Here is a 27,400-nt window from a genome sequence, read left to right on the forward strand (position 1 = left end):
CCTTCTCTATTACTTATTTTGGCCTCCTCTTAGGAGCCAAGTTTAAGGATAAGGGTATTTGGGATCCCATTGTTGATAGGTTTGAAAAGAAACTCGCATATTGGAAAAGGAACCTTTAGTCAAAAAGCAGCAGACTCACTCTCATTAAAAGTACTCTGTCCAATCTCCCAGTTTACTTCATATCTCTTTTGCCAATTCCCAATATAGTTGCAAAGAGATTGGAAGGTTTCCAAAGAAGATTCCACTAGGAGAATACGAGTGAGATTTTCAAATATCATCTTAAATGGTGGGTGGTTGTTAAACAACCTTTGAAAAAAGGCAGCGTGAGCCTCAAATCCCTTATTATCTTTAATAAGGCCTTTTAGGGGAAATAGCTTTGGAGATTCATGACAGAGAAATCATTTCTAGAGGGATGTCATTGCTGTCAAGTATGGTCTCCATCATAATGGTTGGACCTCAAAAAGATTCAAAGGAAACTCATGATACATTAGAAGAGGATGGGACAAATTCTTCCCTCATCTACTTTCATGCGGGGAATGGAGAGAATGTGTTCTTCTGGCACAATATCTGTTGTGGCAAATCACAACTCAGCTAGCTTGTGACAAAGATGTGATCCTTAGCCAACACATGAAGTTCACCAGTTAAGGGATTGTTTAGAATATTCCTATGAATAGGAATGCTTTCAATTGGGAGCTTGATACTCTCATAGATTTTTTCAACAGTTACAATAAGATTAAGTTCCGGACCAATTTTGATGAGCCCAAGGATGGGAACCTCACAGTCAGCTCTTTCTCTAAACTTAGCTCCCCAACTAAGGTTGCTTTTTTCATATGGGAAGTCACTCTAGCATCACCTTGCACCGCCATCATGACACACTGCCTCGCACCACAGTCACCTCACAACGCTGTAGCCTCCCCCTCTTTCCCAAAGTTCCCTTCCCGTCCCACCCCCCCCCCCCCCTTTCCTTCTCTCTCTTGGTCTCATTCTCATTGCATCCCATCACCACCGCAACTCCCGTCACGAACCGAGCTTGTTCAAGGCATTATTCTTGCCTGTGACCGCTTGTCTCGTGCATTTGGGATGGGTTTCCATCATGTATATTTTAGTGTAGGTTTATTTTCTAGTAGTTGTTTCTCCCTATGCCAAATAAGACAGTATGACTCCTCAGTCACCTTGATGTTTCCTAGTGCCAGGATGAGAATTGCATGTAAGGCTCTTTAGGGGAAGGTGAGTGTTCATCAATCTTGTAAAACTCACTAGTTATTGTCAACGTGTTTAGCCTACTTGCCTCCCTCACTAAACACACAATGTTAACAGAGGTGTTGTTAATAAATTACGTTGATTTAATGTTTACTGCTTGCTTGCCACTGCTTTCATAATTGTTTACTGCTTCCGCTCATATTTGATTGAATGATAATGAAAGTGTTTCGTAGATGAATTGTGGTAAACAATAGGCTATCTAGTTAAGCAAGAGTGCTTAAGCTAGCGCCGCACGGTCCTTTCACAAAGGTGCGAAATAGTCTGCAAATAGTCGGCCCATGACACTTGGTATCATAGCCAAGTTAGTTGTTACGTGAATTCAGTTGCCTTCGTTATGGGATTGGGAAAGCTTTGGTAAATGACCATGGCACCAACCAATGCTGAGAGAATCAGTGTGCTGGAAGCACAGGCTGAGACGACAGCCAACAATGTGGCCATGGAGATGGCCCAACTGAGGAAACTTGTTGATGAAGTGATGGGATCACAAAAGCATCAAGCAAGTTTGATAGGTGAAATGTCAGAGGACTTTCACCACACTGTGGAAACTTTACACTCTCGAATGGCTAATCTGGATGCAAAGATGAATCTGATGGTTCTTGTTATGGGAAACTCTAATGCTCTAGGATTTAGAAAGACCAAGGTACCAGAACCCAGGACGTATGGGGGTGCCCGTGATGCCAAGGAGTTGGAGAACTTCTTGTTTGATATGGAGCAGTACTTTTGCGCTATAAGGACGGCCTCATAATAGGTGAAAGTAGATATTGCAACCATGTACTTGGTTGGTGACGCCAAACTATGGTCGCATACTAAGTACAATGAAACCATGGACAAGAACTGAACTTCATAGGCAAAGAGTTCAAGACTTGTCTACCGCACAAGCTATCGCAAAATGCTTGACTGACTATGCTAGTGATAACCCTGCTTTGTCCAAATAGTTTGGTGGAGGGGGAAACAGTGGAAAATCTTTCAAGAAGGGCAAACCCATAAGTGGAGAAGCCGACTATAAAGCATCAACTTCAAAGGAAGTTTCATCGTCTCAAGGGTTCAACACACCCATTGGAAAGAGTAAAATTTGAGACCCTCGTAGAGTTTTTGAGTGCCCTCACAAAGCAACACTTAATGCCTTACAGGCTTCCACTGCAGAGCAGGTAGTGGAAAGTGATGGGGAAGAGGAGGATACCCCGAGGATGGGTGCAATGCAGCAGGTGAACGCATTGGAAAAGCAAGCAAAAGCACCAAAAGTTACACAAACAAAAAGACTTATGTTTGTGGACTTAGAGTATCAATGGGAGGAGTACCCGCGCTATGGTGGATACCGGGGCTACTCATAATTTTGTTTCGCAGCCGGAAGCATGGAGACTCAACTTATGCTTGGAGAAGGATACAAGACGCATTAAAGCAGTGAATTTTGTAGCCCAACCTACTCTCGGAGTAGCCAAGCAAGTGACTATGAAGCTTAGACAGTGGGAAGGTCATGCGAATTTCACAGCGGTGCCATTGGATGACTTTCCAGTCATTTTAGGAATGGAATTCCTAAGGGGGACGAAGGGAGTGCTGATGTCTTCTACTGGTTCCCTGTGTCTGATGGGAGATCACCCTTACATGGTGCAAGCCGTTGCAACGAAAGAAACAATGGGAAGTTCCTTTCAGCCATGCAACTCAAGAAGGGATGAGAAAGGGTGAGCAGACATATCTAGCCACGATGGCGGTAAATGAAGAAATAGACCAAGAGCTAATGCCTATGACCATCCAAGCAGTGTTGGATGAGTACAAGGAGCTAATGCTGGATAAGCTGCCTCACAACTTGCCTCCACGACGAGCTGTGTAGCATGAGATCGAGTTGTTGCCAGGAGTGAAACCATCTGCTAAGGGGCCATATCAGATGGCGCCTCCAAAGCTAGCAAAGCTAAGGAAACAACTTGATTAGTTGTTGGAAGCGGGATATGTTCGCCCCTCCAAAGCATCGTTCGAAGCACCGGTGTTGTTTCAAAAGAAACATGATGGGAGCATGCGGATGTGTGTAGACTACTGCGCGCTCAACAAGGTGACAGTGCGCAACAAGTATCCTATTCTGTTGATTACTATTTTGTTGGATCAGTTGAGTCATGCCAAGTACTTCACTAAACTTGACTTGAGGTCAGGCTACTATCAGGTGAGAATTTCTGATGGGGATGATCCGAAAACTACTTGTTTGACGTGGTATGGGGCGTATGAATTCTTGGTGATGTCATTCGGGTTGACAAATGCACCTACAACATTTTGCACCTTGATGAACCAAGTATTTCATAAATACCTCGACAAGTTTGTCGTGGTGTACCTGGATGATATTGTTGTCTACAGTTTTACTCTGGAGGAACATGAAGAGCATCTACGGAAGGTGTTCAACAAGATGAGGGGGAACAGTCTATATGTGAAGAAAGAGAAGTGCTCTTTTGCTCAGAGGAGCATCAAATTCCTTGGTCATGTGATTGAGCAAGGTCATATCAGGATGGATTTGGGAAAGGTAGAGCAATTCAAGAATGGAAGATCCCAACGACTGTGAAGGAGCTGCGTTCCTTTCTTGGCCTTGCAACCTTGCCAACTATTATAGGAAGTTTGTAGAAGGGTATTCGCAGAAAATGGGTCCTATGATAGAACTACTGAAGAAGGGTCATGGGTGGAACTAGACTGAGATGTGTCAGAGAGCCTTTGATGACTTGAAGGATGCCATGATGAGAGATCTGGTACTTGCTCTTCCGGATGTCATGAAACCCTTCAAGGTACAAACAGATGCATCAGACTTCACCCTTGGAGGAGTCTTGTTACATGAGGGACATCCTATTGCGTACGAGAGTCGTAAGCTTAGTAAAGCAAAGTGGAAGTACACAACTCAAGAGAAGGAGATGCTAGCGGTGATACACTATCTCCGCGTGTGGAGGCATTACTTACTTAGGTCAAGGTTTGTGGTAAAAACAGATAACTCGGGAGTTAGCCATTTCTTCACACAGCCAAAGTTCACACCCAAGCAAGGCTGATGGCAGGAATTCTTCGCAGAATTTTATTTCTCCTTTAAGCACAAGGCGGGGTGCTTGAACAAAGTCGCGGATGCATAAAGTAGGAAAGCCGAGTTGGCGGCCTTGCAGATGGTAGCACACTTGAGTGTGAGGACTGTTACCATGATGATGCGGGAGCACATCAAAGAGAACTTAGCCAAAGATCCAATTGCGCAGAACCTAATGAAACTAACCAAAGAGGGGAAAGCACGGCAATTCTGGATGGAAGACGAATTGCTAATGACCCATGGTAGTTGGCTCTTTGTGCCACGAGCTAGTGATCCAAGGAAGACATTGCTGAGAGAGTATCATAATACCATGTGAGCCGGACATCCAGGATGGCAGCACACTTTGGCCTTATTGAAGGAGAGGTATTATTGGCCGCACATGTGTGATGATGTGGTTGAGTATACCCAAACTTATCTCACTTGCCAACAAGACAAGCTAGAGTGAAGGAAGATCGTAGGGAAGTTGGAGCCCCTACCACTACCGTCCAAATCGTGGGAAAGTGTCTCACTGGACTTTATCACCAACCTACCCAAAGTGGGAGATGCAGGATCTATACTTGTCGTTACAGACAGGTTTTCGAAGTATGGTACGTTTATACCTGCACCAAAGTATTGTTCGGCAAAGGAGACGGCACAATTGTTCTTTACAAATATTGTGAAGTATTGGGGTGTTCCCCAAGCCATTGTTAGTGACTAAGACTCACAATTCACTGGCAACTTCTGGACAGACCTTTTCAGAATCCTCAGTTCATAACTTGAAATCGCTTCGAGTTACCATCCACAGACAGACGAAGAGATTCAATGGACTACTGGAAGTGTACTTGAACTATTTTGTCAATGCCAACCAGAAGAATTGAGTGCGACTACTTGATGTGGCTCAATTATGTTTTAATGCCCAAAGGAGTTCAACAACCAACAAGAGCCCTTTTGAGCTTGTTATAGGCCAACAGCTGCTGTTACCTCATACAGTGGCTGAGCCGTACAGAGGAAAGAGTCCCAGAGCATACATCTTCACCAGAGAATGGAAACAGAATGCAGAGATTGCCTGAGCCTACCTAGAGAAAGCTTCTAAGCAGGTGAAGAAGTGGGAAGATTAAGGGAGAAGACTGCAGAACATAGGTGACTTGGTGCTTGTTAAGCTAAATCCTGAACAGATCAGGTTACTACGAGGAGGAGATAGGAGACTACTTTGCAAATATGAAAGACCAGTCCCCATCTTGGCCAAAGTAGAGAAGGCCTCTTACAGAATCGACCCTCCGACTTGGATGAAAATGCATCCTGTGTTTCATATCAGCTACCTCAAGCCGTTTAATGCCGACACCGACGATCCGAGCAGAAGTCACTCAAGTACAACTTGAAAGACGTGAAGTTGAAGATATCCTTGCAGACAAAGAGTTTATATCCTAAAGGAAGATGCGGCGGGAGATATTAGTGAAGTGGAAAGGCCTTGGTGACAAAGAAATCAACTGGATTTCTACGGAAGATATACAACCATTCGTGGACAAAGTAAAAGTGTACCTATCTTCAAAGTCTACGAGGACATCAACCGCATAAGTGGGGGAGCATCACGAGTCGAACTTGTTTAAGGCATTATGTTTGCCTGTGACCGCTTGTCTCGTGCGTTTGGGATGGGTTTCCATCATGTAAATACTAGTGTAGGTTTATTTTCTAGTAGTTATTTCTCCCTATGCCAAATAAGGCAGTATAACTCCTCGGTCACTTCAATGTTTTCTAGTGCTAGGATGAGAATTGCATGTAAAACTCTTTAGGGGAGGGTGAGTGTTCATCAATCTTGAAAAACTCACTAACTATTGTCAACGTGTTTAGCCTACTTTCCTCCCTCTCTAAACACACATCGTTAACGGAGGTGTTGTGAATGAATTACGTTGCTTCAATGTTTACTGCTTGCTTGCCACTGCTTTCATAATTGCTTACTACTTCCGCTGATATTTGATTGAATGATAATGAAAGTGTTTCATGGATAAACTGTGGTAAACGATAAGTTGGCTAGTTAAGTAAAAGTGCTTTAGCTATTGCCGCACGGTCCTTTCACAAAGGTGTGAAATAGTCAGCCCGTGACACCTTGCACCGCCATCATGACACACTGCCTTGCACCACAGTCACCTCACAACGTTGTTGCCTCCCCCTTTCCCAAAGTTCCCTCCCCGCCCCCCTTCCTTCTCTCTCTAGGTCTCATTCTCATTGCATCCCATCACCACCGCAACTCCCATTTCCAAATCTAAAAAATGCTATTGCATTTTTGATTAATTTTTAACCAGAAATTATGATGAATTATATAAATATCATAAAACTAAAACTATTAAAAGAAGTTAATAATAATATTATTGTTAATTAGCAAATAATAATTACATACTATTTTTTAACATAAAATCTTTAAAATATTAGTCAACGTAATATTAATTAATTCGTTAATTAAAACTTTAAAATTATTATTTTTAAAGATTTTATTTTATTTAATAACATTACTATCAACAATATTTAATAATTATATATTATGTCGTGTATTAAGTATTATCGCAAATTTAATAGAAATACAATAATTTTATTTACATGATAAAAAACATTGATAAAGCACTTGTAATAAAAAGTGAGTATACAAACACCACTTATCTAATAAATACTTTTAATGACCAATCAAAAATTACTTTGACATAAATAAACAACACTTTTAACTTTCAGCACTTTTTCAGTGCAACACATGATTTTAAATTGCAGTCGCGGGTAACATCGCGTAACGGTCACAAGTGTTGTAGGATGCGGGAGACATGGGTGTTATGTAAAGGGAAGCAGGCGTAACAGTTGTGAAATTTTTCAAGCATGCAAAACCATGTCAAATATGAAAAATAAGCATGAAATTCATTAATACATGATTTTTAATGAATTTTGACTGCTTTTATTCAACCTACAAATGCTTTTTAAAAAACAATATGATTTTTATATTAATTTTAGTGAGCTGTTTACAAAAAAAATGCATATTTTTGTCTAGTTTGCATTACTTTAATGGGCAAAAAAATGTACAAATGTAATTAAAATGAAGAATCAATTAATTAAAGACATAAAATTACTAAAAATGGCTCAATACTCAATATACACATACATGAATTTGAAAAAATGATTGGTATCATTAGTTGAATACATGAATACAATATTCCAAATTTATAATATAGCACAACTCACCACCAAAAAGTATGACGTGGAGGGTCTTCATAATCTGCATCTCTATCTTGATATTGGGATTGGGAATTATCTCCCCACCCTTGTGGAAATACATAGTTGAATATACTCATGCTTATGTTGTTTCGTTGTTGCTCCTGAAAATCTACTGGTGGTGAAACCCAACTAATATAGGAGGTGAATAATCTCCTCCTTAACCATATCCTGAATAAAATCCAAAAGTTGGGGCTGAGTTGTCTCTGGGTAGTGTGTAGAAGAAGACTCACTATATCCTCACCCACTAGAATAAAGATGAGACACATAATATGGATCATAGTGCTAAGGTGGTGGATATGCTGGATGAGATCCATATGATTGTGATGATGAATCATCTAAACCAAAATCACCAAAATTATGAACCACACCATATGAATCTTCAGCAAAATCACGATCTCGGTGCCGGTTACTTCTTCTAGTTTGTGCATCATGACTCCCGCCACTAGTAGCACTCCTCCTCCTGAGTTGTGAAGATTGGTACTCTGTAGGAATACCCAAAGTCTATAATGACTAGGAGGATATGTATCCCCTCCAAATGATGTCCTTGTGTCATACCCATAATCATATTCTACACCGCCACTGCCACCACCACCACCACCATCACCCCCAACACCACTGCCACCATCATCATCACTTGATGGGCTCAAACCAAGATTGTCATCACTTTGTGTATATTCAAGGCTTAAACTTGAATCATCCACATTTATTGGTGGTTGAACACCTCCTTCTGCAGTACCACCAACCTTTTCATCTAACCAATTTGAGGTGTCCTGACTGTCAAGTAATGGCGCCTCTCTCTTCTCTGTACATGGACTCAAAGGATCATCTTCTTCTAAAATATAGTCTAAATTAATAAACTATCTTCAATTTCTTATTGGCTTCTTCTCATTGTATGTCTTTACTTTAACCTCATGTTGTAATGCACGAAAACAAGTTTTTGTAATCTCATGTACTTCAATATATTTCTTGTTTTCGCATGAATGAGGCTAAAGGTGGTCCAATTTCGCTCATAGTTTGGAGCTAATGTGGTCTGGCTAAAAAACTCTTATTGCTATTCTTTGGAGCTCTGGAGCAAACGTGGAATAATGAATCCACCATTCGGCAGCACGAATAATTAAAAAGTTTTATGTCGGTATAGCGAAATTTTCAAAAGTCAAATTTGAACATAAAAATGACAAAATATATCCATTCATCCATTATTTAGCTATATTTACCAGGATTTGTTTGTTTCACTGCCCTTTGAGCCAATGGGGTTCCAACTATCTCCTGCCTATCACGATATAGCAACAACTAAAAAAGAATGACTGTGAAGTATAATTAATTGATTAATTAGATATATTAATATATATTCTAGAAATTATTACAGAATACTAAAATAATTCATTATTCAATTCAATTGAACCAATACTTACTTGATCAATAGCTCGAATTTGAGTATCTATTTCAGATACCAACTTGATTATCACTTTTTAAATCCTATCCATGACTTCTTTTAGCAACTTCAAGAGAGGGTGGGGCACCATAAAGAAATTGGAGGTTCAAAAAATATCCTAAAAGTAAATTTACAAACATATTAATCAATATTAGTGTTTTAGAATATTATTTCAGGTGATTTTCTAATTTTGATTGTATATGAAACTAGTATTATGAATTTGTATATTTTTAATTAAGTAATAGTAATTATTAAATCTATAATTTCATTTCAGATTAATGGATGAAATTGGAGGTTCAAAAAATATCCTAAAAGTAAATTTACAAACATTATCAGTCACTACTAAGACAACATTCTCCTATCCAATTTCTTCAACCCCCTCATCCATTAATCTGAAATAAAATTATAGATTTAATAATTACTATTACTTAATTAAAAATATACAAATTCATAATACTAGTTTCATATACAATCAAAATTAGAAAATCACCTGAAATAATATTCAATTGTTCGACTTGGCATATCAAAGACATCAACTAACTTATGAAACATGGTGTCTCTACTGCAGTAAACTAAAAATTTTATTATATGTTTTCTAGTTGGTCCTGACCAACCATCACACATAATGGTTACACTTCTCTCCTTCCAAATGTCAGCAAAAGAAAATATATAATCTTTCATTTCCCAATACTCCTGCTCTAAATAAACTTTAGATACCTTATAGGATGATGGACCCTTCACCCCCTTTCCAATGCCTACAATAACATCAAGCATAGGTTGCATAAATGGAGAATCAACTACATTTTCTAGATTCTGACTATAAAGGAATTTTCCAACTATTTTTCCTTATTTACTTCTTAAACCTTTCAGTACCTTACTGTTTATTTTTGGTTGTTTCGCACTATTGCTTCTTTCTAAAATAGGATCCATTGCCCTTAGTCTAACTTCAAGGGCATCAAGATTTATCAATTGTCATCCACTATCTCCAGCTTCTCGAACACTATAAGATTGAACTCTACTGAAACCACTGGGACGACCATTGCCAAAGCCACCTCTCTCTTCATAAATATTACCCCCTCCAGTTGTTCATGCTCGAAATCTCTGCCTCTCTTCCCATTGTTGTTGTGACCGTATGTTTTCTTGTCGAGCAAATCTCATTCTTTATTCTTCCGAGCCTTCTTCATCGTTCAAAATCCCCTCTAATTTAAGCTCCCACTTCTTGTTGCCTTTTTTGTTTATCTCTTTTCTTCTCGGGATATTGTTGTAGATGTTTCATTATTTGTTCCCTTGTGCACCACATTTGAGCATCCAATCACTTGACCTTTTTTATGTGTCAAGTGTTGTTTCAAGCGTGTAATGCCTCTTTTAATTATCTTCTCACACAACTTACACATAATAATGTCTGTTACCGTCCACCGGAGTACTAAAATGTCATCCAATGTCCTTACTAGGTAAGTTCTCATTTCCTTTCTCATTTAGCATCTTAATAGACTTGATTTGATGATCTCTACACAAAATCACAGAAAATACAAAGTTACAGTCCTTATAAAAAAATGAAAATAAGATATAATATAATTACTAAGTACTAAATATTCCTTCTAATTTTAAATATTTATTACATAAAAATAAATTATAATCTTTGGTTAAAAATAATAAGTAGTATTTATTTAAAATCTTTAAATAATTAAATTTTAAACTATTAGATATTTCATCTATTAATAAAATAAGAGTCCTAAAATAAAAAATATAGCAATTATTTATATACAATATATTTATTTAAGACCATTAAATTTATTTCTCAAATCTTAGCAATTAGGAATTAAGGATTTTAGGTGAACCTCATATAATATATAACATATAAATAAAGTTAAACCTGATATAATATATAAATACTATGCTATATAAATAACAAAAGCAATATATAATATACAAATAAAGCTAAACCTGATATAATATATAATTATATACTAGTTTAAGATTTAAGTAAACAAGAAGAGAAATTGAGAAAAAAAAAAAGTAACAAAAAAATACCTGAAGATTGAAGAGTCAAGAGAGAGACGGGTGCGCTGGAGGACTCTCGAAGAGTCCACTCCAAGACTTGAACTCTCGAAGACCAAAAGGGAGATGGGGCTGGCAGCAACTGGCGGAGCTCCTGCAGGGCTGGCGAAGACTCACGGAGCTGCTGCAGGGCTGGCAGTTACTCGCAGAGCTGCTGCAAGTCTGGCAGCGACTCGCGAAGCTGCTGCAAGGCTGGCCTGCGACTGGCAAACAGGCTAGGACAAAGCTTCAAGCCTTCGACTGCTCGAGTAGGGGGGAATCTATGCCTTCGATAGTTTGACTGCTTGAGGGGGGCAGATCTTAGCCTTCAAACTCGAAGAAATTGGAGAAATGGAGGGGGAGTACTGGCCGACTGCAAATGAAGGGTCCTTATTCTTCAGCTTCCAACAACAAATCAAAGGTACGATTTCTTGATTTCAGTCTTTGGAATGGTAGATCTGGCGAGGATAAGTGGTTGGGAGAGGGGGAAAGCAGGGAATCGTTAGAAAGTTGGGTGGATTTAATGGAGAAAATCCGAATCGAAGTGTCAACTGTCGTTATGGTCCATAACGGACTGTAACGCAGTGTAACGGATCGTAACAGCCGTTACGGCCGTGAATTTTTTTCCCACCAAAATATCGGTCCGTTACGATTTCAGCCTCCCAATTTTCCCTTACGTAACAAACGTTATTTAAAACCATGGTTCAACACTTATCATCACCACTTATTAAATTCAACACCTTCTGAGAAAAATACTTTTCATAAGTAGTTCCAAACGATCCCTTAGCCATGTCCATTGTAAAACAAAAGTGGGTCACTACAGCTATAGTCGAAGGCGAACTATGGGCTTGGAAAGAAATAAGATCAAATAAGGAAGAAAATAACTCTCTTATTCCCTTTGCTATATTTTTGGCCGGTGTGGAGAGAAAGGAACAAAAGAACCTTCAAAGGAACTATTTCTCCTATTCAAGCTGTCATGGACCATTGGATTGCTAGGATCTCTAGCAAGCATTCTGGGCTGGCTGGAAGGGACCCCTTTGTAATCCTTGATTTTTTCTCGATACTCTTCAGTAAGGGATGTTTCTCTCTTGTTGTTTCCTTTGTGCTTGGATGGCATTCCCTTGATGCCTCCGTTTAACAAAATTTCTTTGCTGAAAAAAAAGATACAACACTACGAGGATACATCATTTAATCAATGTAATACTAATATATATATATATCCGTATATATGTGCAAGTTTTTTTCTTCAAGATGCCAAATATTAAGGCAAAACAAATTTTAAAACAAATTGTAGGCATCATTCATGCACATTCTACAAATGAATTTCATCTACAACTATACATTCATTAGCTACATTCATATTAAAGAATAATCAACATTAAAAACATTGATCAAACAAAAATTTAAAAAAAAAAAAGAAAAATAAGAAAAATAACCAAGGAACATAGAAATAAATGAAGTATCATCAATAACGAAAATCATCCAAGTAAAATATAAAGGCCTCCCGGCTCCCAATGACCTATAAGCATTGTTAAAGGTTATTCTAGTCTTAAATATTATTGGTAAGTGTGATAGTATGTTAATTAGTGAGAGTTAGTAAGGGTATCATGGTCATTAGAATATATTCGATTTGTATTATAAATAAAGGGAGAGACCTATCTTTGAGTTAGGTCATTCATTTAATCAAAATCTCAACATGATATCAGAGTGTGATCCAACCTAACCCTATCACACACAGCCATTGCTGGAAAACACCCTCTCATCGCTGCCCTTCTCTGAACCACCTCAACCCCTCATTATTTCACCAAACCAACCATATAGCCAAAAACAAAACCCGTTGAAACCTAACCCTACAAAATCCCATCACCAGAAGGCTCCCCACGCACCGCCACAAGCCGGCATACTGCCAACAGTCCAAACCCACAAGCTGGTGCTTGAGAGTGATTATGGCCATTTTTTCTGAGTTTTCCTCCAGCATGTTCTGATTCCTTCCCTAGACCATATTATCAAGCTGTTGTGCATGTTTTTTGCTCAAAGATCCAACCTTTTCCGACCATGCAAACGTGGTAATCCATTAGTTGTTGTTCGGTGTTCATAAAGGCTTTTTTGTGAGTTTCTTGGAGCATTGGGAGTGTTCATAAGTTGATTGGTGAGGCTGTGGCAGTGCTATATCAGTTTATAAGTGGTTCACCTCATCCGTGGTTGTTTCGGTGCTTCACATCATTTGTGGTTGTCATGATTAGCTTTGATTGTTCTTCTTGTTTGACATTATTGTGGCTGCTAGTTTGCAAGTGTTGGGATGGAGTCTATGAATCCCAGAAACATGTTTCGTTCATCGTTGTCACACAGATAACAACTGAAAAATTGGATGGAAAGAATTATGTTCAATGGTCTAAGTTTGTTCGGATTTATTTAGCAGGATTGGGAAAACCTGACCACTTGCTCCAATCTAATCCTTTTGTTGAGAAGATAAAAGAATTGGGAATTCAAGAAGATGCCTTTATTGCTTCCCTCTTGTGGAATTCAATGGGGCCCCAAATTGCATGAATGTGCATGCATCTAAACACATGCAAGGAGATTTGAGATTATGCCAAGCTTCTATACTTTAGTAATACTACACGTATGTATGATTTATCCCAGTAGTACTTTAAGTTGCAATAGGGAGACAAGCGCATTGCAAATTATTTTGAAGAGATGAAATATATTGATGAGGGGCTTAACGTCGTGCAACCTATAACCATCGATGTACGTGAGATGTAGAAGCAAACAGAGCATATGACAGTTCTTCAAGTTCTAGTAGGCTTAAGACCTGAGTTTGAGGCAATCCAATCCTAAATACCTAGTAGTACAAAGTTCTCATCATTCGCCGATGTTTCTTCTCGTGTCCTTCATGCTTCCTTTAGCACACATTCTCTTGCTCTTGCATTTGGCTCTAAGGGGACAATCTTTGCCACACATAGTGATTCTAGTTCTCTACCAAACAAAAACACAGAAGTTATCGAGGTGGTTCAAGCGGTCGCAGTGGTAGAGATGGACGAGTTAGAGGCACTCCTCACAAGGTAATCATACAATTGAGCAGTGTTCGGATCTCCATGGTAGACCTTCACATGTTACCAATGCAGCTGCCACTGAATCCACACCTTTGGGGCCAAGTGGGGGGCAACGTACAATATCTATGTCGAAGAAAGCTTCTCTTCCCATCGCATCTCTAGCCCAAATAGGAAATCTCACAGCATGCTTGTCATCCAATACTTCTCGTCCTAATCCTTGGGTTATAGACTCCATCGCCACTGATCATATCACAGGTATATCTAATTTCTTTTCTACTCTTCAGTATCCTAGAAATTTACCCTGTGTTACTCATGCTAATGGATCCACCAAAGTCATCAACAAAACTAGGACTGTAAATCTCATTTCTTCTATTTCTCTTCCTCCAATTTTGTATATTCCCAAGTTTCCTTACAATCCTATGTACATTAGCAAGATTACTAAATTCATGAATTGTTCAGTAACATTCTTCCCTAATTCTGTGGTTATTCAGGATTTGAAGACAAGGAAAACGATTGGCGAAGGTTGTCAAGCTAGTGGACTTTATCACTTTGAGTTGCTATCTCCTTCTACCACTTGCACCGCTGCAACCACACCTCTCCCAATTCATTGTCGCCTTGGTCATCCTTTATGGGAAAAGTTCAAACGTCTAGTTCCTTATTTGAGTTCTATGTCTAGTCTTGATTGTGAGTCTTGTCTGCTAGGAAAGCATCATCGTGTCCTTTTCGCTTCTCGATTCAATAAACAAGCAGCAAGCCCACCCTTTCATGTTAGCCCATTATGATGTTTCAAGTCCTAGTAGGATTGTGTCCAAGTTAGGTTTCCAGTCTAAAACATTTTTTACAGACTAAGTTTCAAATCAAAGATTTGGGACCTTTGAAATACTTCTTGGATGCAAAAGTATCTAGATATCATATGGGAACTATTTTGTCACATAGGAAGTATGTTCTTAATTTTTTGGATGAAACTGGACTATTGGGATCCAAACCAGTCCATACACCCACGGATCCTAATAGCAAGTTCGTGTCATATATGGGTGATTTGTTGCCTAATCCTAGACGATACCGAAGACTTGTTGGAAAGTTGAATTATCTCGCAGTCACTCGGCCGAACAAATCTTTTGCAAGAAGTGTTGTGAGTTAATTTCTGGAATCACTGAGGACAAGTCATTGGGACGCAGTAATCTGTGTCTTGAGATATCTCAAAGGTGCATTAGGGCGAGGTCTTTTATATCAAGATTGGGGTCACACTTATCTTTAGGAATACATATATATGCAAATTGGGTCGAGTTGCCTTCTGACCGAAAAATAGACAACCAGGTATTGTATCTTGGTTGGTGGTAATTTGGTTTCTTGGAAGAGTATGAAACAAACTGTAGTTGCTAGGTAGTGTCTCGAATTAGAATATAGAGTTATATAGCTCACACTACTTGTAAACTTGTTTGATTGAAGAACATGTTGGAAGAATTGGGTTTTCCACATTCTCAGTGTATGGAGTTGATGCGTGATAATCAAACTGCTTTTCATATTGCCTCCAATCCGGTCTTCATGAGCAAACGAAACACATCGATGTTGATTTACATTTTGTTCGAGAGAAATTTGTGCAGAAACTCATTACTACAACTTATGTGAAGTCTACTATGCAGCTTGCTAACTGGCCTACCAAAGCTTCTTGTTTTTTTTTTGGGGGGGGGGGGGGGGGGGGGGACGGTGGTGTGCTTGTGTTAAATTTATTTGTAACAAGCTAGGAACATATGATAATTATGCTCCAAGTTTAGGGAGAGCGTTAAAGGTTATCTTAATCTTTTAGTATTATTATTAAGTGTGTTAGTATGTTAATTGGTGAGAGTTAGCAAGGGTATTGTGGTCATTAGAATGTATTCAATTCCTATTATAAATAGAGAGATCGATCTATCTTCAAGTTAGGTCATTCATTTAATCAAATCTCAACAAGCATCATTATATATTTTATATATTTTATAAAGACATAAATCAGAGGATATCACATGAGATATCAAGAAATTAAAATTATTTTTAATAAATAAATAAGTAAACGAATAAATTAAGGTGACACGGTGAGTGACTGCCTAACTGGTAGCCAAATTGGTTAGGGAGAGAGGCATGGGAAGGTAGCAGTTAAGCTAATATCTTTCATCAGGCAGGCAATCACACACTACCATAACATCAATTTAACCATAATACTTTAGTAATTAAACATATATAGATGGCAATTACAAAAAAAAAAAAATCAAAATAAATAAATATATCTTGCAAATTTTCAACAACCATCTTGCTTTTCAATAATCCTATCAAAAACAATACCAGCAATCATTTCTTAATAACAATTTTTTAGCAACAATTTTTCATTATTCAACAACAATTCAGTTTGTTATAACCCACTTTATAAAAAACGAGAAACAACTTTTCAATATCAAATTTTTTTAGCAACAATTTTTAATTATGTTTTTATAGCATCAACAATTTTTAAGTAATATTACAACCTTATTTTCAAATTTTCAACAACTCTATTATAAAATAACAGCAACAATTTTACAACAACAATGCTGTAAATCTAGTAAATAGCAGCAAGCCAGAACAAACATGCTCTTTCAGAGAGAACAATAGAACACTACAATATAATTTTGCTTTTTTAATATAATAGCAGCCAAACGGCAAGACTGCAAGAATGTTATCATACAGTAAAGCAACAGTTCATAGAAAAAAAATCATAATATAAAAAATTTCAAAATATTCAAATTGATATATAAACTAATAACAAGAATACTGTTTTTTTTTTTTTAAATTTGTTTATTGCTTCAATAAATTTGTCTTTTATCCAAAAAAGTAAAAAGAATAGTGCTATTTAGTATAAAACTAAAGCATAAAAATAATATTACTTCACTATATTTTTATATCTCCACTCAAAATTTCAGACTTCAGTTCAGTTTTTGATAGGCTCAGTTCAAAGAAATTACGGCTATGGCTCTCCATGAAATTTTAAGAAATTACAGAAGAAGAAGACAGATTACATGTGAAAAAGTTAGGAATTTTGATTACACTTGGACAAGCAGCCAGAGTCGGATGCTTTCTCCTTCTTCTTCTTCTTCTTCTTCCCCCCCCCCCCCTTCTCTCTCTCTCTCTAAGATGTTGATGGAGACAAAATTAATTGAGAAAACTATGAGGTGTTGAAGGCATCTGGGATGCTAGGAAGCACACAAAACAAAGAGAGGAGCTGAAATTCTGCCCTTTGCCTAATTTCCCTTCTTATATTTTAGGAGGGCACTACACATTTATGGCTTGTTTGGTTTGCAGAATTGAATTGGAGGAATGGAATTGGGTTATGAATGAAATAATTGTAGAAATGCAATGAAAGTGTTTAGTTGAAGGATGGAATCAACCTTGCAATGGAATGACAATCTCATTTCTTATATGTAATAAAACTAAATGAATGAAATTATATTAATATTAAATTTACAATAATGTCCTCAAGTACAAAAATATTTAACCCGACAAATTTATTTTAAGAGAACTCAACCCGCCTATATTAGTGGCCATTTACCCATTCATGTTTAATAAAAGTACTTATAACCACACTCAACCCAACCAATTAATTTTAGTAAGACCCCAAGCTGCCTATTAAACTTAGTAATTCTAATGACACATTAAATCCATAAATTATATAAAATTACCATTTTGCCCTTACAACTTTTAAATGACAAGTGTGGTTGATAAATCGCCATGACCCAGTTAACTTTAAATTAGCAAAGAACAATGACATGTACTTCACTCTTAATTCAATCTACTATTACTGAAGAAAAAACCAAGAGACATATTTGAATTATACTTAATAAAAAGTTCAAAACCCCTTGCATGGTATCCTTTGCGAGGGTTAGATTAGAAAACTATAGTACCAACAAGGGTTACCATAAGGACAAAATTGCATGAAAAGACATGGCCACTCCAATTGAATTCTACCAAAATGAAACTTCAATTTCCATGATGACAATTAATCTCATCTATTGAGTTCTCCAAAGCAATAATTCAATAGATAAAATATCATCATAATAAAACTTAACTGGCTAGAAACAAGCATAAGTTGAAGATACCGACATCTCTTAATTTAAGTCTTTCAAGAGAAATGAGATAAAATAAAATAAAATAAATCTATTCAAGAGTAACAAGCCAAGAACAATTTACCAACATCAAGTTGGATCATGCCACAAATGAAACCCTAATAAGGCAAAGGAATAAAAAAAAACAATAACATACTATGAATATAAGATAAAGTTGATAAACTAAGAACTAGAGACAGAGCTTCAAGCACTGTACAATTTAGTAAAAAATTTCAAACAGAAGAATTTTCACATTTATGTTGTCAAAGGCCATGTGGACCAAGCTTAGACCATTGAAGGTATATCAACTATAATACTTATAAATATATGGCTCAGAAACATAGTTAATTCTCGCTCTAAATTACTGTAAAACCTTAGAAGCCAGACAAGAATTGGTGCAACTGTTAAAGGGAAATAATTGAAAAAAAAAAAAAAACTACTACAAAAAACTATGCAAGTTAGAAAATCAGAAAGATATACGGTAGTTACAAAAACCCGGAAGTATGACTGTATAATTCTTAAAATTACAGGCCTGTGAGAAGCCCTGTGATTCTTAAAGTTAACTGCTAATCCATAATTCCATATACATATGACATTGTTGTTTAGGCAACAGCTTCAAGAAAATCTATATATCAGACCCCAGAAGCCATTAAACAAAGAAAAAAACCCGTAAGGAAAACAACATGATTCTTGAAACTACAAAATTGATCAAGTGAATGCAAAACTTCTACAGTAGAAACAGGGGATTCACTGGGAGGATTCCAATAACAAGTCCAGCTAGTGGAAAATTTGGCTGTGGGAAAGCTAACAAGTTAGCAGGGAAAGCCCAAGCAAAGCACAAACCAGAAACAAAAGACTGTTCAGCAAGGGGAGCAATGCTACTTTTCAGCAAGTATTTTTATGCACACCACTGGATGGACTTCGGAGACGTGATTCAATTTCACTCCCTGAAAGGGAAGTAGCATAAGTTAAAATGCTAGATAGCCGCTAGGAACATCCACTTGATATTTATTTGGTTATGTATATGTCTATGTACATATATATATACACATATATAACCAATACATGTATACAACAACAACAAGCCTTAAGTCCCAGTAGGTGGGATCGGCTAAATGAATCCTTTTCCACAAATCCCCTTGATCCAGAGCATTTTCTCTATTTGATTAAGGACTATTAAATCCTTCCTCACTAACTCATTTCAATTTATTTTAGGCCTACCCCTACCCCATTTTATGCTTGACATAATATTAAATTTTGAAGGTATTTTTCTACATTGCTGGTAGATATTGTAAGTTAATTATTTTGTTTTATGAACTTCAAAAATTTTCTAATCTTTCTTCTATTTGATCTATATTATTGAATTGCTGAAGTATTTCTTTTATATTTTCTATTTGATTTTCATAGTTATTCTTCCTTTTACTACTTGATCCTTTTAATAAAGTTTTAATTAACTTATTCATCTTGCCTAAAATTGTATTACAGATTGTTTAAGCCAACATCTATTGAACCTAATGCCTCTAGCGATAGCACCACCGGGACCACCCTACAACACAACGAAGTGACCAACAAATTTCCAAGGCACCAACGCTAGGCACCAACAGAAGATTCAATGCATTAACCTGAACAATTTGAACACAAATTAGGTTCCATAAATAAATTATTAGTTCTTTATAAAATTCAAAAGCAGTAAAATATATAAGATGGCTTTGATACCATTTGATGCTTGGATCATTGAAAATTAAAATTAAATATTTAATTTATAAAATGAAGAATTCAATGCAACTAAACTTAAATTAAAAATTGAAATATTTATATATTTTACAATACAAATAACTTAAAACTTACAAAATATAATTGAAACTTACAAAATATAAGGAGAATAACAACTTGCACTTCGAGGGATTGTTCTGAGGAAGCACTCAAAACAATATCTAAACCTTAACAAGACTTTGCAAGTTCTTCCTATACACACACTTTATTTATTTTAAAGCAATTGATCAATTATTTAAGGAATCTTTACTTTTCAAAGCATAATGATAGAACCTTAAAAATAGTACTTCTTACGGAAGCATGTGCTACTTTTTATGGAAACACATGCTATATGGCATCTTCCATATCAAAATAATGGAGCTTCTTTGATTGGTGGAGCATCAATGCTTTAGAGCTACATCACATGTAGTAACCCGACCCCGAAAAAAAAAAAAAGATATTTTGGAGAAGATATTTTGAAAAGAGATATTTTAAGATATTTATATATAAATATCTTGGAGGAGATATTTATTTAGATTACTTAAGGGCTAAGTTAGGATTTATTCTATAAATTCTCTTATTCTCTCTCATTCTCTCATTCTCTCTCTCTCTCTAAGATCCTTCGCCGTTCGTCGTCCGTTTCCAAAAACAGAGGGTATTGCGTGGATCAGAAGAGGAAACTCTACACTTTTAGTTGATCAGATCGTCGTTTCGGAGAGTTTCGGGTTTTCCCAATAATCGAGGTAGGAATCTGATCCTAATTTTGATTGGATATTTGGATAGCAGTAGAAAACATAGTAAGGTTATGTTCTGTGGTTTTAGGTTTTCGGGATCTTGGGTTGTTGTTTTGGACCATTTTCGTACGAAATTTCATTTCAAATATAAGGTAAGGGGAACTTGATTACAACAGCTATTTTGGAAAACTAAACCGCTAAAAAACTAGTTTATGTTATTATGTATGATTTAAATGCTTATTTGTGAAATTCTACCAAGTAGAAATGCCGGTTTGACGATTTTACGATTTTTGGTAAAAACGAGGATTTCAACGTGTGATCTCCAAATTTTACAAATATTGTTTGTTTGTGTTTATACTATAGTAGGAGAGGCTCGAATTCTTTATTTATTCAGTTAAATTATGTATATTAAATTTCTATCATTTAGCGGGTTTTTGTATTAAACTTGTGTGATATATGTTGATATGGGAATGAATGGATTTTCTATACTATTGATATAGAATGTGGGAACGAAGTTCCAAATTTGTTATATTGATAATGTGAATAAACTGAGGCTGGTAATACACCGAGCCGCATCAGTAAACAAAGAAGGGTAAACTGAGTGAAAAGACACCGGTTTGAACCCAATGCTATTATGTGAATTTGTGAAAAATACTGGAAATGCGCAGGTTATCATATTTGTATTAATTGAATTTATGATACACGGAACCACAGCTTGAGAGTCCCGGGGGGGTTGAAAAATACTTTCTTTGCAGGGTGAAATGAAACCACTGTTATATGATACGGCACGATATCGTAGCAAGATGTACACGTGCAACCACACGTACTAAACGATGTGGGTACCAAGATGGTCGGCTAGCAGGGTGAAACCATTGGCTAATATTGGGCCAATGGAGGCAGTCGGATCGTATGTAGGTACTCGACAGTGCCTGCACGAACAGGGCATTGGACGAGTATCAGTGCACAACCCGAGCCACGAGGTAAAACTGGTTATAGGGATATTTTGCTGTTGGTCATCTGATAAATTATTAAATAGTCGAAAGACAGATGTGGGAATTTTGTAATATGAATAATGATATAACTGATGCATTACTGTATTGAAAATATTTGATTTATATTCTAAATGTTGAATAAAAATATGCATGTATGCAGTCACACACTGTTGTAACTCCTTCTTCCTTACTGAGAGGTGTCTCACCCTATCTTACAACCTTTGTTTTCAGGTCCGTCCGTGCGTCGGTCCTAGTAGATAAAGGGACTAGGGAGGTTATTTTGGTTAGCTTACGTAAGCATCTAAATTTTGTACTAAACTTGATGAAAGTCCTTTTTGGAGGGTTGTAATATGACGATTACTTTAAGTCCGAATGTATGTAAATTATGGATGTATTAGTGAACTCTGGTATAAGGCTAGTAGTAATCCCAATGGATGTTTATGTTTTTCTGCGACATTTACATCATGATTATGTATGATTTACACTCGTATGTCCCTATTTAGGCCCAATTGTTTCCATATCTTGAACAGGTATAGGTATTTGATGTATGTGAGTGACACCTAAGTCCGTGTAAAGGGCCGGGTCGTTACATCACATGTTATGTTGAAATGTCGGTAGTTGCATTTGAAAAGGTGGAATTTTCAGCTTTTAAAAAGTTGATGCTAATGTAGAATCTTCAGCTTTTGAAAAAGTCTACTGGTTGAATTATTGCAATCCAAGAAAATCTTCCCTCTTTGACTAGTGGAGCATCAATGCTTTAGAGTTGCATCACGTGTTATATTGAAATGTCGGTAGCTACATTTGAAAAGTGGAATTTTTAGCTTTTAAAAAGTTGACGCTGGTGTAGAATCTTCAGCTTTTGAAAAAGTCTATTGGTTGATTATTGTGATCCAAGAAAATCTTCCTCTATTGAAGCATCAAATGGGTCTTAAGCATCTTAAAGATCATCTTCGAATGATGAAATTTCTTCGTCACTTCCAAAGGTTGAAAGGAATTCCTTAAGAATTGTCTTATACTCATCTTTTGAAGAAGCTGCTACTAGCTTAGCTTGAAGATGACACTTTGAATTTAAGAAATTAACTTGTTCTCCATTTATTAATGACTTTGGTGGAATTGAAGAATTTCCTGCTTCTTGAATTCACTTCTCGATATTGGCAGAGTTGAGACAATCATGGTTAGGCATGTTTGCCCACCATTTAATTCTAAATTGTCGAGCAAGAGTGTATGCAAAATTGAATTCTTTTACTTGAATATAACTCCTAGCATATTATCCATGGAACTTTGAACTAGACAAAAAACTTGTAGAGTGTTGCATTTAGATCTTCGATCATCATTTTCTATTAAAAGACTTGTAGGCTATCCTTGACAAAATCTGGGAAGATTTATTTGGTTGCACTGAAATAAACCCATCATTCATGAAATCACTTTGGGATTGTCTTCTGAAAAAAAATTTTAAAATGGAAAAACTAAGAGTGATTGAAATTTCCAAAATAGAACGTGTTATACCACGCATTTTTATTATCTAAGTATATTTTTGAGGTTAAAAAGTTTTTGAAAATTTTTTTCCCATACGTATGGATTGATTCCAGTCTTGCAAAGTTAAGATTTTTTGAATCTCGATTGTGCAATAGGCAACCCATTTTTCATTTGTTTTATCAAAATGTTTTTTGAGGAAAATGTATCCAGCGTCCACAAGTATAAATTGTATCTAGTTTTTTAAAGTAAATTAGTTGATTTTTGGTACTTTAGTAGGAATAAAGAAGGGTTTTATAATCTCATCCCCCCCCCCCCCAACCCCGAATTTTTAGAAAATTGGTTACTGTCCAATTTTCCTTCAATTCTTGTTAATTGTTCCAACATAGTGTAGAGTATTTGATTTGAATAATTCTGATTTTGAATATTTATAACATCTCTTATTGATGCTGGATTTGAATCCGATTTTTTTTATTTATTGTTTTGAAGGGTGATGCAATTAGTTCAGTATTTTCTATATTGAATCTAAATTCTTCTAATGGAGGATGAATTGATGTAGTAACTTTATAATTAGATATTTTCCATGTTTCAAAACATTACCTACTTAAAATAGTAATTGATTTATAATCAAATGGGGTGTAAATACATTCATACCATGTGAAAAAATCAATATTCCATTGAATTCTATTCATATATTGATACCATAGTTCTTGTAGCTCTTCTAATTCTTCTTGAGTATGTTTTGCAAATAGATTTTCTCTTTCTAATTTGTCATCCTCATCTAAGAATATTTATTGGAGTTCCTTTTCTTTTATTTGAAATCTTTCGCTTTCTTTTGAGATTACATATAAATGTTTTGGAACTTGATCTTCATCTAGAATTTGAGATTGTGTTGGAGATGTTGGGGATGACTCTTGAGTTGTTTGAGTTGTCTTTACCGAGTAGGTTCTTCGGTAAATAGATTTTGAAACATTTGGCTTGAAATTTACTGCTCTTAATTCATACTCACTACAAGTTGATCTTAAACTTCTTCTAGCTAGAGTGTAGTTGAATTGAGAGCTTAAAGATTTTTTCGAAGTTGAGGCTTCACTATTTTCTTTTAGGAATTCTATCATTATAAACCCATCCTCAGGGTCCTCAACTATCATTGGTTCTTTATTTTGAATAGCCTTGGGTATATGAAGGTAACTCCAATCCCAAGTGGTTGCTTGAGTTAATTGATCCCATGGAAGAACTTTTTGTACTAAGACTGATGAATTTTCATGGTTAGCTTGGAATATTACCATAATTTCTTTAAGTGATTGAAGAAGACATCCTACTTCTATTGAAGTTGGCATTGCCTTATAATTAACATTTTTTATCCTCAACATACATTCCAACTTTGAAGGTATTTTCCTACATTGTTGATAGATATTGTAAGTTGATTATTTTGTTTTTGAATTTCTTCAAAAAATTTTAATCTTTCTTCTATTTGATCTATATTATTGAATTGCTTAAGTATTTCTTTTAGATTTTCTATTTGATTTTCATTGTTATTCTTACTTTCACTACTTGATCCTTTTAACAAAGTTTTAATTAACTTATTCATCTTGCCTAAAATTGTATTACAGATTATTTAAGCCAACATCTATTGAACCTAATGCCTCTAACGAGACCACCACCGGGCCACCCTACAACACAATGGGCTGACCAACGGATTTCCAAGGCTGACCAATGCTAGACACCAACAAAAGATTCAATGCATTAACCTAAACAGTCTGGACACAAATTAGATTTGATAAATAAATTATCAATTCATTATAAAATTCAAAAGCAGTTAAAACATGTAAGATGGCTCTAATACCATTTTACGCCTGGATCGTTGAAAATTGAAATTAAATATGGAGTAATGAGTGCAACAGGAAAAGGCCCTTCAAAGGGCCAAACTTCTTCAAAGCAACAGGATAGCGTCAATATTCAATCAGCCGATGATTATGCTATTCAAACACCATCTCCATCTAAACCTTCAACCAAGCCAAATATACCTTTCGTCACCCTGTCAAGGTTTGAAATCCTCAACAACAAAACCACATCCCCTTCAACTGCCCTGTCAAATTTCTCTCAAGCCTTTCGAAGTATTTCTCAACCCCCACTTAATGCATCGACCAATTATTCCAAACCTCAATACATCAAAAAAGATTCAGTAATGGTCCTTTCAACTATTAAACTAGAATTTTCCATTAGATCAAACTCAGAAATTGCCCAAAAAATCTTTCCACCCAACTTCCATTTTCTTCTAGAGCTGAAAGACTCAACAATTCTACGTGTTTATACTTGTAAACATTGGATCCATTCTCCTCAAAAAACATTTTGATAAAACAAATGAGAAATGGGTTGCTTATTGCATAGTCAAGATTCAAAAAATCTTAACTCTGCAAGATTGGAATCAAAAATTTCTCAAAACCTTTTCAACCTCAAGAATATACTTACATAGATTATAAAAATGCATGGTATAACACGATCTATTCTTGAAATTTCAATCACACTTGGAAAAACAAAATTTTCAGAAGACAATCCCAAAGTGGCTTTACGAATGGTGTGTTTATTTTGGTGACACCGAACAAATCTTCCCAGTGTTTGTCAAAGCCAGCCTGCAAATCTTTCAACAGAAAATAATGATCAAAGATCCAAATGCAAAACTCTATACAAGTTTTTGTCCAGTTCAAAGTTCAATGGATATTATGCTAGGATTATATTCAAGAATTCAATTCTGTCTACTCTCTTGCTCGCCAATTCGGAATCAAATGGTTGGCAAACGTGTCTAACCTTGGTTGTCTCAACTCTGTTAATATCCAGAAGTTAATTCAAGAATTAGGAAATTCTTCAATTCCACCAAAGTCACTAATGAATCAATAACAACTTAATTTCTTAAATTTAAAAAGTCATCTTCAAGCTAAGCTAGTAGCTGCCTCTTTAAAAGAAGAGTATAAGACCATTCTTAAGGAATCTCTTTCAACCTTTGGAAGTTACTAATAAATTTAATTATCCAAAGATAATCTTCAAGACGCTCAAGATCAATAGAGGAAGATTTTCTTAGATTCAATAAATCAACTAGCAAACTTTTTCAAAAGCTAAAGATTCTACATCAACATCAACTTTTTAAGCCCCCCGTCTAGGAGCTCTTTAAAAAAAAAGTGCTTATAAACACTTTTACAAAAAAGTGGCATTTGGTGCACTACAACAAACATGTATTGCAATAAGTGCTTTTCCAGAACCAATGTTTTAAGAACTATTTAAGTGAATTTTAAGAAGCAATCTAGGATAGCTTTTGGCCACTTATAAGTAAGACAGTTCATAGGCGGGGTCAATTTTATAAATATAAAAAAATTTAGTGACTATTTTATAATTTAAAAAAAACATTAGAAGATAAACATATATTATTTTATTATACATTATAATATATTAATTATTAATGAAACATAATAAATTTTTGAAATAAAAAAGAAAAAACCATCTATGCATTTAAATTAATATTAAAAACTAAAATTAGTAATTTAATTAATAATATTATTTTAACATAAATTAATATGATAATTATATGTTATAAATACATATTAAGAACAAGATTATTATTAATCAGAAAATAATATTTTAATTTTTTACTTAGTAAAAATATTTAAATATTAATTAAAATAATAGTTAAAATAATTAATTAAATTGTTAATTAAAAATTAATCATATATTATTGTATTATGCATTATAACCTATTAATTCTTAATAAAATATAATTAAATTCTAGAATGATTAAAAAAACCATCTATAAATTTAAATTAATATCAAATATATTAATTTTTTAATTTAGTTATTAATACTATTTTTAACATAAATTAATGTAATAACCATATGTTATAAATATACATTAATAACAAGATTATTGTTAATTAATTAATAATATTATATTATTTTAGTTAATAAAAAATATTTAAATTTTAATTAGAAAAAAAATATAATTATCATTTAAATTTTTAATTATAAAAATATTAATATTCTTATTTAAATACATTTAAAAATACATATTAGTTATTATAATTCAATTCTAGATTAAACAAGAATTATTTATTAATTTAAATTAACATTAAATAAATTAAAATTTTAAATTTAAGTAATAATATTATTTTTATCATAATTCAATATGATAGTAATATGTTATGAATATACTTTAAAAACTAATTAAAAATAATAATATTATTTTATTTTTTGATAGAAAATATTTAAATTTTAATTATAAATAATTAAAATAATTACTAATGA

General features: G+C 35.3%; 1 protein-coding gene across 5 annotated transcripts in view; it reads right to left on the reverse strand.

Moving 5' to 3' along the window:
- LOC131157088 (DNA-directed RNA polymerases II and IV subunit 5A-like) overlaps positions 1 to 27,400 on the reverse strand; it is a 49,989-nt gene that overhangs the window by 14,134 nt on the left and 8,455 nt on the right. For 2 of the 5 annotated variants that reach the window (XM_058110969.1, XM_058110972.1), the window contains exon 2: positions 19,003 to 19,106. The exons of 2 other annotated variants lie outside the window; for them this stretch is intronic. The gene's annotated coding sequence lies outside the window, so the exon portion shown is untranslated. Of the gene's footprint in view, positions 1 to 10,994; positions 12,152 to 19,002; positions 19,107 to 27,400 lie in introns of all 5 variants that reach the window. One more of the 5 variants, XM_058110970.1, reaches the window with a different exon arrangement.

Source organism: Malania oleifera, chromosome 6 (assembly GCF_029873635.1).
Source record: "Malania oleifera isolate guangnan ecotype guangnan chromosome 6, ASM2987363v1, whole genome shotgun sequence".
In the NCBI taxonomy this organism is placed as follows: domain Eukaryota; kingdom Viridiplantae; phylum Streptophyta; class Magnoliopsida; order Santalales; family Ximeniaceae; genus Malania; species Malania oleifera.